The sequence below is a fragment of the Lutjanus erythropterus genome, chromosome 20, assembly GCF_056507025.1.
Source record: "Lutjanus erythropterus isolate fLutEry1 chromosome 20, fLutEry1.hap2, whole genome shotgun sequence".
Lineage (NCBI taxonomy): Eukaryota > Metazoa > Chordata > Actinopteri > Lutjaniformes > Lutjanidae > Lutjanus > Lutjanus erythropterus.
The window spans coordinates 19,530,340-19,544,030 of NC_139336.1; positions in this window are offsets into that span (position 1 = coordinate 19,530,340).

Consider the following 13,691-nt stretch of genomic DNA (forward strand, 5'->3'; position numbering starts at 1 on the left):
CAAATATAAATGCTTGCCTGGATCAAAAAAAAAAAGTGAGCAACAAGTGATTTTCTTTTTCTTTTACATTTCAGCTCCTGTTCTGGCTCACATTGAGGTCAGAAATTTGCCCCAACAGGCTTGGGGCTAAATGATAAATTGAGGTATTACTACTGAAAAATTAAATTAAGCCTCAGGGCATTCAATAAACAGTTCATAATCAAACATAAATTCACTGAAATGTAGAATGTTAAATTTGAGCCATGGTTTTAAGAGGCTTATTTGATAAAGGGAAACTTGACACTTTTAATGTGGATGTCAGTGATGGGGGTAAATGAAGCCAGTGGCAGCAATAAATTTGTCAGTGGGTGCTATATTGAAAAAAAATTAAGAAAAAATTTGTTTGTCAGTATGCATTGCAGGCAAGCATCTGATGCCTACGCCCACGTTGCCAAGCATCATCAAAACATACTGGCTACCCAGAGGCTGAGAAATCCAAGATAGGGTCATGTCTAGAAGACAACCTCAGACACGTGAAGGATCTCAGGGGAGTGATCATTTTAACCCAAACCAGGATCTTTCCCAAACCTTAACAAAGTGTCGTTGTGTTTTTTTCTGTCACAAAACCTACTCAGATTTTAACCACAGTGTTGTTGTCATATTGTAAATCACAATTAGTCTATTCAGTGTGCACAATGAAGAAGCAATGGGTATAAATCTCGTGAGTGTATTGCAAATTAAAGGTCCTGTTATAGACATGACCCTGACACAGCCTGTAGTCGTTCCTTAAACCTACTACATCACTTTGACATCACACACTGAGGAATTTATTGCTTCAATCGATTTCATTTACCATCAACACTGACTGAACATCAGCGCTAAATTTTCCCTTTAAATCAAGCCTCCATCAAAGATGATGTAAACTGTAACCAAATTAATTAACCAGGCTAAAACATTGCTAAACATTTTGGGAAATAGACTCATTTGCTTTCCTTCCAAGAGTCTGATGAGAAGATACTCTCGTGTCTGTTTCTGAGAAATGAAGCAACAGTCAGCAACCAGTAAGCATAGCTTAACATAAAAGGAAAGCATGCGGAAACTGCTAGCCTGTCTCTGTCCAAAGGTAACAAAACACCACTATCAGCACCTCTAAGCGTTTAATTCCCCCTGGAGTCTTCACTGTTTTCCTGGCAATCTTACATCACTTCCTAACATACAGCGAGTGAAGGATCTCAAGAGGATAGAGGGAGAAACATTGTCCAGATATAATTCAAGCAATGTTGCAGCAATATTGCGTGTGATTTCTCCATCTGCAGATGTGTAAATTAAGTGTTTAAGTTTTTTATTCACAACTAACCAAACTGAAGTCAGCCTTATTTCTATATGATTAGAGGGAAATTTACTTATTTCTAACTCTCAACAGCTCCCTGTTTTCCTTCCAGTTCTTGTCCTTTTTGGGAATATCCCAATAATATGCTACGGATCATTTAAAACGTGCTGCTTCTCAATCTCTTAAATTAGTTTCTTGTCATCCCTGTTGACTGCTGACAGAGAGGAAACAGAGACATCAAGGATGTCAGTGTCATTTCTGACCAAAGAAAAAATAGGTTAGAGGTGAAGCAAGTGGTTGAAACTTTGCAAAACCAAGGCGACACATCTCTAGCCTGTACGCTGATGCACAGGGCAGGTTAAGGCATCTTCACTGGGAAAGACTGAATCTGCCGTTTGCCTACTGACTCATTCGCATTGCTTCCACTTAGGAAGCAGTGTCACATTAATGCCAAGACCACAGGGAGTCACTGCTCCCAATAGAGACATAGTCTATAGGCCTCTGTAAAACCCCAACTTGTCCTTTTTATACTTTGGTTTTTGTGCAGATTAAACAAATTAGAAAAAAATTGTTAATTAATGAGCTTTAGAGGAGCTGCTAGGCACATTTCATTACCTTTGGATGGAGCCAGACCAGCTGTCTCCTCCTGTTTCTAGTCTTTATGTTAAACTAAGCTAACCGGCCACTCAGCACAACTCAAAGCAAAGTACAGCGTCAATCACTTATCAATCGACGCTGAGCAAACACAGTATTTCCCATGTGAAGACGCCTTTCAAGAAATCTTGTGAAGGCCAAGGATTTGTGGGAGATATAACCTGCTTTGTATTATTTAAAAAACTGACAATGGATTACAGGACAAATCTGGATTTGCTAAAAATCCTGATAATGAGCAAGCCCACAGAGAGGGTTCCAGGCAGCACACTTATTTATATATTTAAACATGAAACAAAGCAGGATACACCCTCAGTTTCTGTTGAGAACCGGCTGTATGAATCACTGAGATGTGATGAATGTTGAGTGCAATGCATCCACATCAACAAAGCATCAAACCCTGAAAACACAAACAGACATCGCCCGTCGAGAATGCCTGCACCTTGCATGATGATGCCCTGCGTTAGTATCTTTCCACCCTGGTTCACACCAGATAACTGTGGCGTGTGCTGAGAGAGCTGCATGTGGTTCCACCGGTTGGTTCTTGAAGGGTTTTTTGGGACTGACAGGTCTATTCCCCCTCTAAATGTGGAGGGATTGTCTCTCTCAGCTGCACCTGAGCCTCCTGCTGGCTCTGCACTCAGACAGACAAACTTCTTAAAACCAGAATAACAGGCTTTGTTCTCTCTCAGATCCTACACTACATGGTGGATATGTGATGGCTCAGATTCAGAGGCTTTAATCATTTTCACACAGTTTTTAAAAATGTGGAACCACACGGTGAATAATAGCACCGACATCCAGTAATTTCATACCCAATGCAGCAATATTTGCTTCTCTGAAAATTCACGTTGATGGAAATGATTGTTGAAAATGTCATAATGCAGCTTGTGTTTGCAGCACACAAACACAATGAGATTATCAAATATCCAACACTGACACTGCATGCATGAGTATTTGATACTGTGAATCTTTAAAGGTCCAGTGTATAAGATTGTTGGGAGTTTATTGGCAAAATATGTCACAAATTGTGGGTGATGATGAGATGGGTTAATTTAGCAATGCATGCATTATGCATTCTATGCATTGTTTTTTGAGGAAAATCCTGCAGCATGCCCTTAAATAAGCACACAACACAATAAAATATTGTAAAGCTTTTGTTAAACATCCCATTACTCAAAAGGTCATTAAAACCAACATAGTCTTTTACACATAAAGTAAAATAATTCAATACAAATGTATTGGCAGTTCATCTTAGGATAACCTTCATAAAAAGTCTGACAGACTGTCCTTTTATTTACACAACATCTGAAGTTGTTTCTTATCCCCTGGAGAAGCCAGAGAGAGAAGACTCTGTGTGCAGCTTAGTCACTCTCCAGCTCCTCACGCCCGAACTTGCCAATATTTTATGAATTAGGAGAGTGAGTGTCACCTGCATGCTGAAATCGATGGCTGCAACTGTAAGTGGAGGGCTAATACATGCCTCCTAGGATGAAAAGGGAGCGATGGTGCCCATTCATTGGGGAGAAGCTTATCCCAGCCTGAGGGCTGCCACTGGTTGAGAGCACCTCCGTCCTGACATCCATCCTATCATCATCAAATTAAGCCTCCAGGGAGGGCTGAGGGTTGTCTACAGAGGCAACAGACCTGAAAGCAGGGAGGTAAGAGACATCAAAACCCTCTGCTGCTGACATCCAGGAAGTCAAATGTTCAGCGCTGGATGGAGGAAAACTCTTCTAAATTCAAAGACTGATTCCTCTTGTCCGTCCAGAGAGGATGAGGATAACCTATCACCACAATATGACCAGTACGGCTGGAGACATGTCATCTCTCTTTTTTATTTTTTTCTTCTAAGATTGGATGAGATGTGGAGAAGATTACCTCCAACCTTCAATGTCTGTAATCTGAGGCTGGTTACACTGATATTTTAGACTAGTCTGTAGTGTTAGGCTAGTCTAATGAATAGTCCAAAGCTAGTTAGATAGTTTCACAATAATAAAGCCTGATTTATTGTCTACAGATTTACCCCCCGGCTAACCAAAAGCCATGTTTCCATGGTAACACTCAGTGACACCTGCTGACCAGTGGCACCAAATGACAGAAAAGATGAAAACATGGCTCATAATTTGTGGTTGTCTGACAATCATGTGGAGTGAGTAATGAGAAGGGAAACAGAGAAACAGAGACCACAGAAAGCTGTTGGAAATACACAGCAGCAAAGGACGTCGTTTTCATTTGTCCAAGGAGAGGAGCCTGACGGACAAGTTGGCAGAGATACTGAGCAGTGAGCCGTGCTGCAGCGTCTCAGCTCTGTTACAGGTCTGCAAGGCACTGAGATTTTAAGTTGTTGTATTGTCACACACACGTTTTTCAAATTTTGAACTTTTCTTGAGCCTTAATATTCATGTTTTTTCATCTGAGAAACCATAATCTATGACAAATAAGTCCTACTTAAGATAATTAAAAACTGAATCTGAAGTCTGTTATTTTTATCTAAGTGATGGTAAAAGTATATCTTTAGGTAATCAGTTAAGCAGGTCACTAATATTAAATTACTCAGTGCTAGATTGGATAATTTCCTGTCTTGGTCTGGCCAGATTGATCACATCATCTCCATGATGGGAAGGGCACTGCTATTTCAAGGAAGTGTTTGGCATGTGTTCTACCTTCTGTTATGAGTGATGTTGTTTGGTCACTCGTTCTGTCACACCTGGAGTACTGCCCAGTCATCTGGTCAAGTGTTGCTGAAAAACATCTAAAAAAAAAAAAAAAAAAAAACCTTCAAAGTGCAGTAAAAAGTAGTCTTCTGTTATACAAACCACACCACCACGCTTCTTTTGTGAAACACTCCTGGCTTTTGTCACGGGTGTCTGTGCTTTACAGAGATTGCATGGAGTATGCCATGTTTGTTTAAATCTATATTAGGTGTCATTTATTTGTGGCAGTTTTGTTTGTTTGTTTTTTGTTTTGTTGTTTCCATTTTGGTTATTGGTTCATGTGTAGAATCATGTAATTTATTATCTAATAATTATATTTGACAAACATACAGCAGGCAACACAGTTCCTATTACTTTCCAGGCACAATTACTTGACATTCATGTACGGTCGCTTGTGTCCATTATTTTGTCTACTTCTTGTAAGTGTCGAGGAGATGTCTTACTATCTAGTCGTAATGAGATTCATATTTAACTTATGGAAACGCAGGTCATTTTTAAAATAAACAAACTGGAACAGCATTTTCCGTGCATGGCAAATGTAATCTATAAAGCCAACAGTGCAGAAAGAAGTTCCAGAAATCTCATCAATGGCACCTACATCAAAACAGCTTACCGTCAAAGATTCATTTGGGATTATTGATTGGTTTTGTAATTGACTAAAGAACCTCTGGTTTGAGAACCTATTAGGTCACACCACAGACAGCTTTTATGTGATCAGAATCGCAACAGTCCCACAGGGTCAGACACCTATATGTCTTTTACTTTTTTTCTTGAGGTTTTGTATGAAAAGTGCCTTGTCTTATCCATTGAGCTACAAGTGGAGATATAAATTTAGTCAACTTTATTTAAAAAGCCCCAAATTTTAAATACAAATAAAGAAAAACAGCCATGGTTGAATCCCCAGGAAGAGCAAGAGAGGAGGGATCCCTCTTCTAAATCAGAGAAATAAAAAGCAATTTTCTGATTGTTTCAGAGCTGTTACGTTCTAAAGCACAAGTTGACTGCAGCCAAAGTGATTCTTCATCCTGTCGCCATGTCATCCTGCATGTATGTGTGTGTATCTCGCTCTGCAGCTCTCACAAACAGAGAGCTGGAGAGAGAGACGGAGACAGGACATGTATTCACTGGTTGTTTTCATAGAATCCCAACCTGACAACCTGCATGCAGTCACTGACTAAAGGGTCAATGCATTGTATATTTTTAGGGAAAAAATAACGGGTGTTTTTTTCTTACATGATGAAAAGTTGACAGTCTGGAGAAACATGATTTATATGGGACAAAGCTGATATCAAGCAAGTCTTCTGGCAATAGCTGCTTGGTTAAGCACGTTACTGTGGCACAATGAAAAGGGCTTTTTGTGTGGTGTGTCCAATCAGAAACAATGTGCACACACACTCTCTACCACTCTCCAATCTAAAATAATTTCCTCATGTCCTATCATGCTTGCTAGACTGAGCAGTATATTAAGATTGATATCACAAATGTTTACTTTTATTAGTGTTTGTGTCTGTTCAGATCATGGTGGTTTATGTTGGCACTTGACATTTTTGTGTTGGTTTATAGTTTTAAGCTTTAGTAAGGTGGCTGTTATATTCCTTGAGGCCAGCTGTAATTTTTTGCATATTTTTGTCCCATGTGTTGAAAGTCATAAAGTTGCTGAGAGCTGCTTCCTGGCTCTTATTCTGCAATGCTTGCCACAGTATCTTATTTTATTTCATTTTCCCCCCTAACCCCTTGGGTGTCCCGACCCTCAGGTTGAGAACCACTGCACCAGCAGAGGAGTATTCAGAGTGTAAAGGCTGTAGAAACACACATACTAAGAGGCGTATCTTGACAGGAAAGGATGTGTGTTTTTCTTCGTTCACTACCAAAATGAAGGCTCTTAAGATGTCTGTATAGATGACACGTCTCTTTATCTCCATTGATGGTGTGGCGCTCTCTATTAAATTCTTCTCGAGGTCACTTATCTTCTAACAAAAGAGATCCTTCAACTGTCCTTCAGAACATGTTCATTAAGATGTTTATTATTTTTACGGTTTTTTTCAGCATTTTCTGTTATATTGTTGGAGTCGTTATCATTTTCACCATCGCGCTCCGTGAACTGCAGGTGTAATTGGCAATTAGACATTGGCGTACAACATCGCCTGTAATGCACAGTGATTCATGAATATTTGATAATAAAATGCATTTTTGTAATTCACATTCACCATGAGCACCTGCTCTGGCTCCGTCAACCTCCCTGACACTAATTTGTCCTTGGTCTGGTCAGGCTGTACCGCACTCCAGTTTATACATGAACCAAGGGTGTAATGTGCCGGCCTGTTTGCGGAGGGTTATGATGTCATCATGCTGTAAAACCTCTTCAATTAAAATGTGATGAAAACATGCAGTTCTCCAATTTATTAGTCGCTGCTTTTAATACGTCTTCCGCCCAGTCGTGCTGTGAAACACCAGGCCAGGCTGCGACATACTGAGCTCAGAAACTAAACTTATTACTTGGTTTTGTGGAACAGACAACCAGACATTTGGGTATCGTCTGCAGCCTGTTTGCAGTGTTACTGTATCATTCTCTGTTCACGTCTGTGACAGCAGATTATGATGGATTCCTTAAATTACCTGTTGCTGTGGCAGATGGCACGCTTTGTCATTAACAGGAATGGTGAGAATTCCCTGGCATCCTGATGAAATATTCATCATGAATCCTCACAACCAATAGAGATGTAATTCATTTCCTCTTGCACCCTGTAAGGGCCAAATGAGGGCCAGAACAGCACCTAAAAGTGCTTATTGAATTCTTAGATCATCACATATTCAAGTGATGAATTAAACTATAATGGGGACATCAACTGCTGTTCCTCTCTGAATATCTCTGACTGCCTGGGAACATATCAGGGAACTGGATGAGGATGGTATAGAAGTCTGATTGGGCACCCCCGGTGCAACCCCTAAATCCCAGGTTATGATTGGATGATGGCCATGTTAGAGGCAGGGAACATGCTTTCCAACAGCAGCAGCATCATTTATTTGGAGTTATGTTTTTGAATGCATTTGCCACTATAAGCAACATGTTCCACATTTACACATAGTTATTTTTAACTCTTAATCAATTTTAAAACACTGACTAAAGCAGCTTTAATTAAATAAGATGTTAAATAAGCAAATATGTACCAAATATGCAGTATTTGGTGCATATTTTTCAACATAAAATGTAATTCTGATGGTATATAATCCTTATTCTTTGCTTGTTCATCAGTGTTGGTTTGTCTAAACAGTGAAAAAAGCATTTGCTCTACAATACATTGACAGAACTTGAGTCCATTAAAAAAATATATAATTAACATAATTGATTTATGTATGCTAAAAATGTGGAATTGGCAAATAATATTTATTGTTATTTGAAACTGGATAATTTCAAGTCAGAGATTGTTGTTTTATGTACCCGTCTGTTCTTTTCAATAAATTTCGGATCAGTTCGGTGGCAAGTAGACATAAATAAGAACCAGACATGGTTCAACAACAACACAGCAGCAACCACGTTGTCCCGAGGACAAGTGTCTATGCCATCTCTATCCTTACCCCGTCCATTTAATCCCACAATCAGGAAAACATGGGTGCTGTCCACCCAGTAGACACAAAAACATCCTGACAGGTGGAAAACAGCTCTAAGGGTTCCTTCATGTTCGATAGCAAGGCCCTGGTGGAAGAAAGGACTCTTGGGAAAGATCTGGAGAGAATACCGAAAAAAGAAAGGCCTTCCTTGCTCTTTTATTATATTTCTTTTATTTGAGTTGTAGCTTTTGCCAGTCACATACAGTCTAAGATCTATTCAGTATTAAATAAAACTGGTCATCAAGTTGCTCAGCTCATTTCACAGTGCTTGGATATTGTCCCCACATCGAATGGAAACAATGAATTATTTCACATTTGATTTAAGTGAAAATAACTGGCTGCTGCATACCCCCAATAAAAAGGTTTCTTTTTCTTTTTAATTCCAATTTCTCCTCTGTATCACTGGGACTGATGCAGGGCTCACCCAGTGGGGATTAAAGATTTTAGCTCATTTTACACTTGATAGGAGACAGATTTCGCTCTGGTAAAACTTTCCACTTCTTTTCTTTCCACTTTTATAGTGTAACAATCAGACTTACGTTTGTGTGAAAACTCACTCTTCTTTTATTGCGGACTGCTGCTAAAGCATAATGCCTTTGTCCCAGACAACAGCGAATCATTGCACAGATTGTTCTATCAATGGACGTTTTACCACCAGGATAGTTTATTAGACTCTGAGTGGTTGCTTTTTGAGTCCATCTTCATAACCCGCTGCATCTTGCAATGAAACATTAACAGCGGTTAATAACCCTCACCAAGAATGAGCATTAAGTGCACATTCATCATATATTCTGAATACAACGCACTAGGCTTTCACTTAACATAAATAAATAAATACATGAATCCACCCGCTCGATTTATTGTGCCACAGTCTAATCCCAGGATAAAATGCCAGTATAGACCTTCTGCAAGAAAAAGTTTTTCTCCACCTATAAAGTGTAAATAACCATTCCCTCTGCAGTTTTATAGTCATGAATAATAGAAATCTATGCATATGTAGCATGCATCGTGCCTTGTAATAATCAGATTAAGTTGTTTACCCATTTGTTTGTATGTACTGTGTGTACTCCGGCGCAGACATGCAACTAACTTTTGCTCTCTGTTCAGTCATGGAAGCCTTCGAGCAGGTCATTAACCACAGATAGTGACACGGTGGTCGGATTGCTCACTGTTCACTATACACTAGGGGGTGACCATCAATCAGGGTGAGAGGCACAGCAGACTGACAGATGCTTGATGGGTGATGACACTAAATATGCTGTCATTTGGCCAAAGACTGAAGCCAGACTCAGTGAGCGAACCTCGTTAAATGACAGGAGCAGCTTCCACCTCCACATTTCCTGATGGAAAAATCATATGGCAGGAAGATGTATGTATGTATTCTGCATTTCACACACTGTTTCTCTAGCAAAATATCTCAGCAGTCCTGTAATGATTGATTGTACTCCTGGGAGTAAAATATTACTATCCTGGAGAAGCTCTTGTATTGTCTTAGATTCCATCACATGGCATCCAGAGTTGTTGTGAAATGTGGAGAGTCACACAAAATGGGAAGCACAATGATATTTGTTCATACATATTTATGTTTGTTCCCTATAAAAATAGACAGTGAGGGAGGGACTTGTCATGATATCACTGATAGCACACATTAATTCCACATAGCCCCAGATATAGCGCTTCATTAACCCAGCTGACTCTTCCCAGACTGGGAGCTCCCAGTAAACATGGCAAACCTGGGACTGAACACCACCTCCAAGACTGACATAGGTTGACAGGGAGTACAGTACAGTAGTCAGTTAACTTAGTTAGCTCAGCTCAGCTTAACTTAGCTACCATCAGTTAGACGTTAAAGCCCCTAAAGGTAAAGCCATCTTTCCATCATGAAACTCCTCATTGATGACCTTGGTACTGTAGCCCCTGTCTGTCTTGGAGGCAGTGTTCAGTCCCGGTCCTGGATGCTTTCACTGGGAGGGGACGTAGCCCTGTTCCATTGCCTGCTAACAGCACCTAAGTGAACAGAAACGCTTAAATCACTGACAGTTCAAGCTGAGCAGTGGAGTGACATTGGAGGGAAAAACAGAGAGCATTGTCTTCATAAAATATGATCCATTTTCACCCAAATCAATGACATATAATCATTAAGTTGTGTTTTTGTACATATACGCCATGAAGCTAATGCTGGTTGCTGACCCAGTCTACTGAAACGTACCTCATGCATAATCTGCTGTCACAGATGGTATTTTGGGAAACCAGGTGGTGAACAAGATAGTGATGTAGGTATATGGTATATGTTGCTGTTGCTAGCTAGCTAACTAATAAATCTTAGCCTTGGCTCTGCACTACTAAAAGCTGAAGATTGATTGATGGTTGGATGTCCTGATGTAGCTGGTTGAGACTGGTTGGTTTTAGCTTACATAAGCAGGCGTCATATGTTGTTTTACATGAGGAAAACATGATTAGATTTTAATACAAAGATATGTATATATTTTGTATTTTGCAACGCACCGGGGATGTGATCTAAACTGGTTTCATCTTGACTTTAAATACATGCTGCTGTATGCAAGGTCAAGTATAATGGATCTCTTTGTGTAGTTTACCCCTTTGTTGACACAAGCCTTCCCATACTTCCATTCTGCCCAAAACTGTGACCTTGAGGCTAAACTGTTAGCCCTTGGGGATCTTGTCTTGCACTAAAGTCAATTATGTTGCGGTAATGCATTATGTTAGGTAGCATTCCCCAGACGATCAGTCATTGTCCGCTCAAGATGGTTGCACTGGCTCATCCTCCTCATCTCCCATTCCATTACAGTGCAGCCCAGGTGGGGATCTGTGTAAGGACCATTCTGTTTCCGACAAGGTCACCCTGCACTGAGAATGGGCAGTCCCATGTATATTTACAATTGTATGACTCAGGTTCAATTACAGAAACTTTTAATCTTTATAGAGGGATCTCCTTCACTGTCAAGGTGTTCAGTAGGGAGACTTTCTGAAGGTTTCTATGAATAAATGTCCTAAAAAACATTTCTTTTATAAACTGACGGAAATGACTTCAACTTTTGCAAATTACACTGCAATAATGAAATCTCTGCAATTCATCTAAATCCATATCTTATGTCTCATGCTTTGGATAATAACATCACATGTAGCAGGTTGATTGGAGGTAAGACTGTGCAGAAAGAGAGCATTTACAAAAGGAGCATTATGAGTCTAGTCACAACAGCGCTTTGAAAAGCCAGATCAATACCATTTCTGTGACCAATTTTACAGTTCTCCAGGTCGGTTGCCTCTGGAGTAATAAAGCTGTTTTCTCCACACATCCTTCAGTCTTTGCTGTTTAGTCACTGGTGGCAATATTAAGGCAATACATTTGACAATCGTATGGGCATGTCAGTGTTTTCTAGTCTGCAGTTGATCAACGCCGTCATGATGGTTTTGAGAAGACTAATGCACAGAAAATTCAGCAAGAACATCGAACATCAAAGTTCATTTTCACTGATCTGGCTTTGACTAATACTGTGGCTGAGCCTTTGTTCTCCACTGTTAGAGGAAAGGCCATGAGATAATCAAAATCTTGGCGCTTATAGGCAGTTTATTTATGGCTTCATTGGACAAAAGTTTTATAATAACCCTAAGTATAACATAATTCAAGTAGTCTGAAAGAGAAATAGACTTTTGCTCTCCCTTTTGGCTCCATTGTAAAGCTTTGAAAAATTTTAAAATTTTTCAGGAAGTTGACTGATCAGTCTCATTCCCAAAATGTACTACCCTTAACTATTTAACAACCTGGAAATGAGACTAAACAATCAACTATCTTTTTCAGAGTTGTTTTCTACATAATTATGTGCATCTAATTTTAAGAAAATCTTTGTTATTCATGACATCAGTGGCCATTAAGTGAATTGCAGTCAGCATCCTGTTGCTTGGATGGCACGCAAGACTGAAAGGGATTGACCTGCATCATGCTTATAGATGAGGTAAATTAGGCTTCGGTTGTGGTGGGTGCTGGTTGTTTGACTTTAGCAGACTCCATTACTGAGCTAAAGTTAGCTAGTGTTGCACATTGTTGATACTGTAGCAGAGCTGAAGTGAGGCAAGCCACTTGGAGTACACATAAATGTCATATCCTTTGGGTTTTCCTTTCCCATAGATATCAGTCCACATGCTGTTATAGGCAAGAAAGAGAGTTTGGGAAGGTCTTACATTTCAAGATATTTTACAGTCCATTTACACATTGGCAATACAGAGCAATTACTACGCATAGACTGCTTTGCATAATACCTTTAAAGACAATTTCAGGTACCAACTCATTATTTTATTCTTGATGAATCAGCACCATCTCAAAGGGTTTTTGAACAGATGGTTAGTTTGTACAGGGTCAGTAGTCATCCTTCCTGCCCTCCCCTTTGTCCTCATGTCTTGCAGTTCCTGTATGTAGTCAGCTGACAGCCAATCATGGGTGTGAAAGAGCAGACGACATGCTGGAGTCTGTCCTTGGAAAGCAGAGAAGGTGAACAACGATTTTGACTACGATTTTGAGAAATTGAACCAGGCTGGTTTGAAAACATTTTTTGACCACTAGGGGTGCTGGGGAGCAATAAATCAGGAGCTCTCATATTGTCTGCATGTTTGTTTTACCAGCACATGGAGGATGCACATGCACACCAAAAGCACGGGGGTGATGTAATATTGTCAGCTGGTGGAGCTAATGTGTTGTAAAGATGCAGCAGTGCACCAATAAAAGAGATTAAGAAAACAACAAGCTGGTGTAAACAAATCAGGGGTTTGAAAAAAAAGGCTTTTGCAAATGTTTTATGAGGGTTGAAAATGCATTAAATATGTTTGTTAAGCCTTAAGCATACACGCAATGTGTTTTGTTGAGAAACACTGAATATAAACAAAACCATCTTTGTTTACAATGAAAACTCCACAGGGTACCTTTAAGTCTGTTGTTTCTTCATTTTCAGGGAACGAACATCCTCTGGCTGGATTTCCTAATGAAGCAGCAGATGCTCTCATCCAATTTGAAGGCTTGCTAGCACGCAGGAAGCCACGGTAACTGCCTTCCTCCTGTCAGGATGTCCAATATAAAACAGACAATTGCGGGGGTGTCATTCATTTAGAGGAGTTTACAAAGATGTCGCTCCAGGATGATGAGTGTGATTGTGAAACAAAAGAAACAAACTATTATCTAAATACTGCCATTATGCACTGACAGATTTGTCCTGAGGATCAATTATCACGCCTGTGCCAGATTTCAGACAACATGGTGTCAATATGAACATCACAGGAAGGATGGGGACTGATTTAAGGCAGGCACCCTTACTCTTAATCCCTCTCCCCATCACACAAGATGCACTAAAAGCAGCTCAGTCTTTTGAAAAGTATCTGATAATGTGGCATACAAG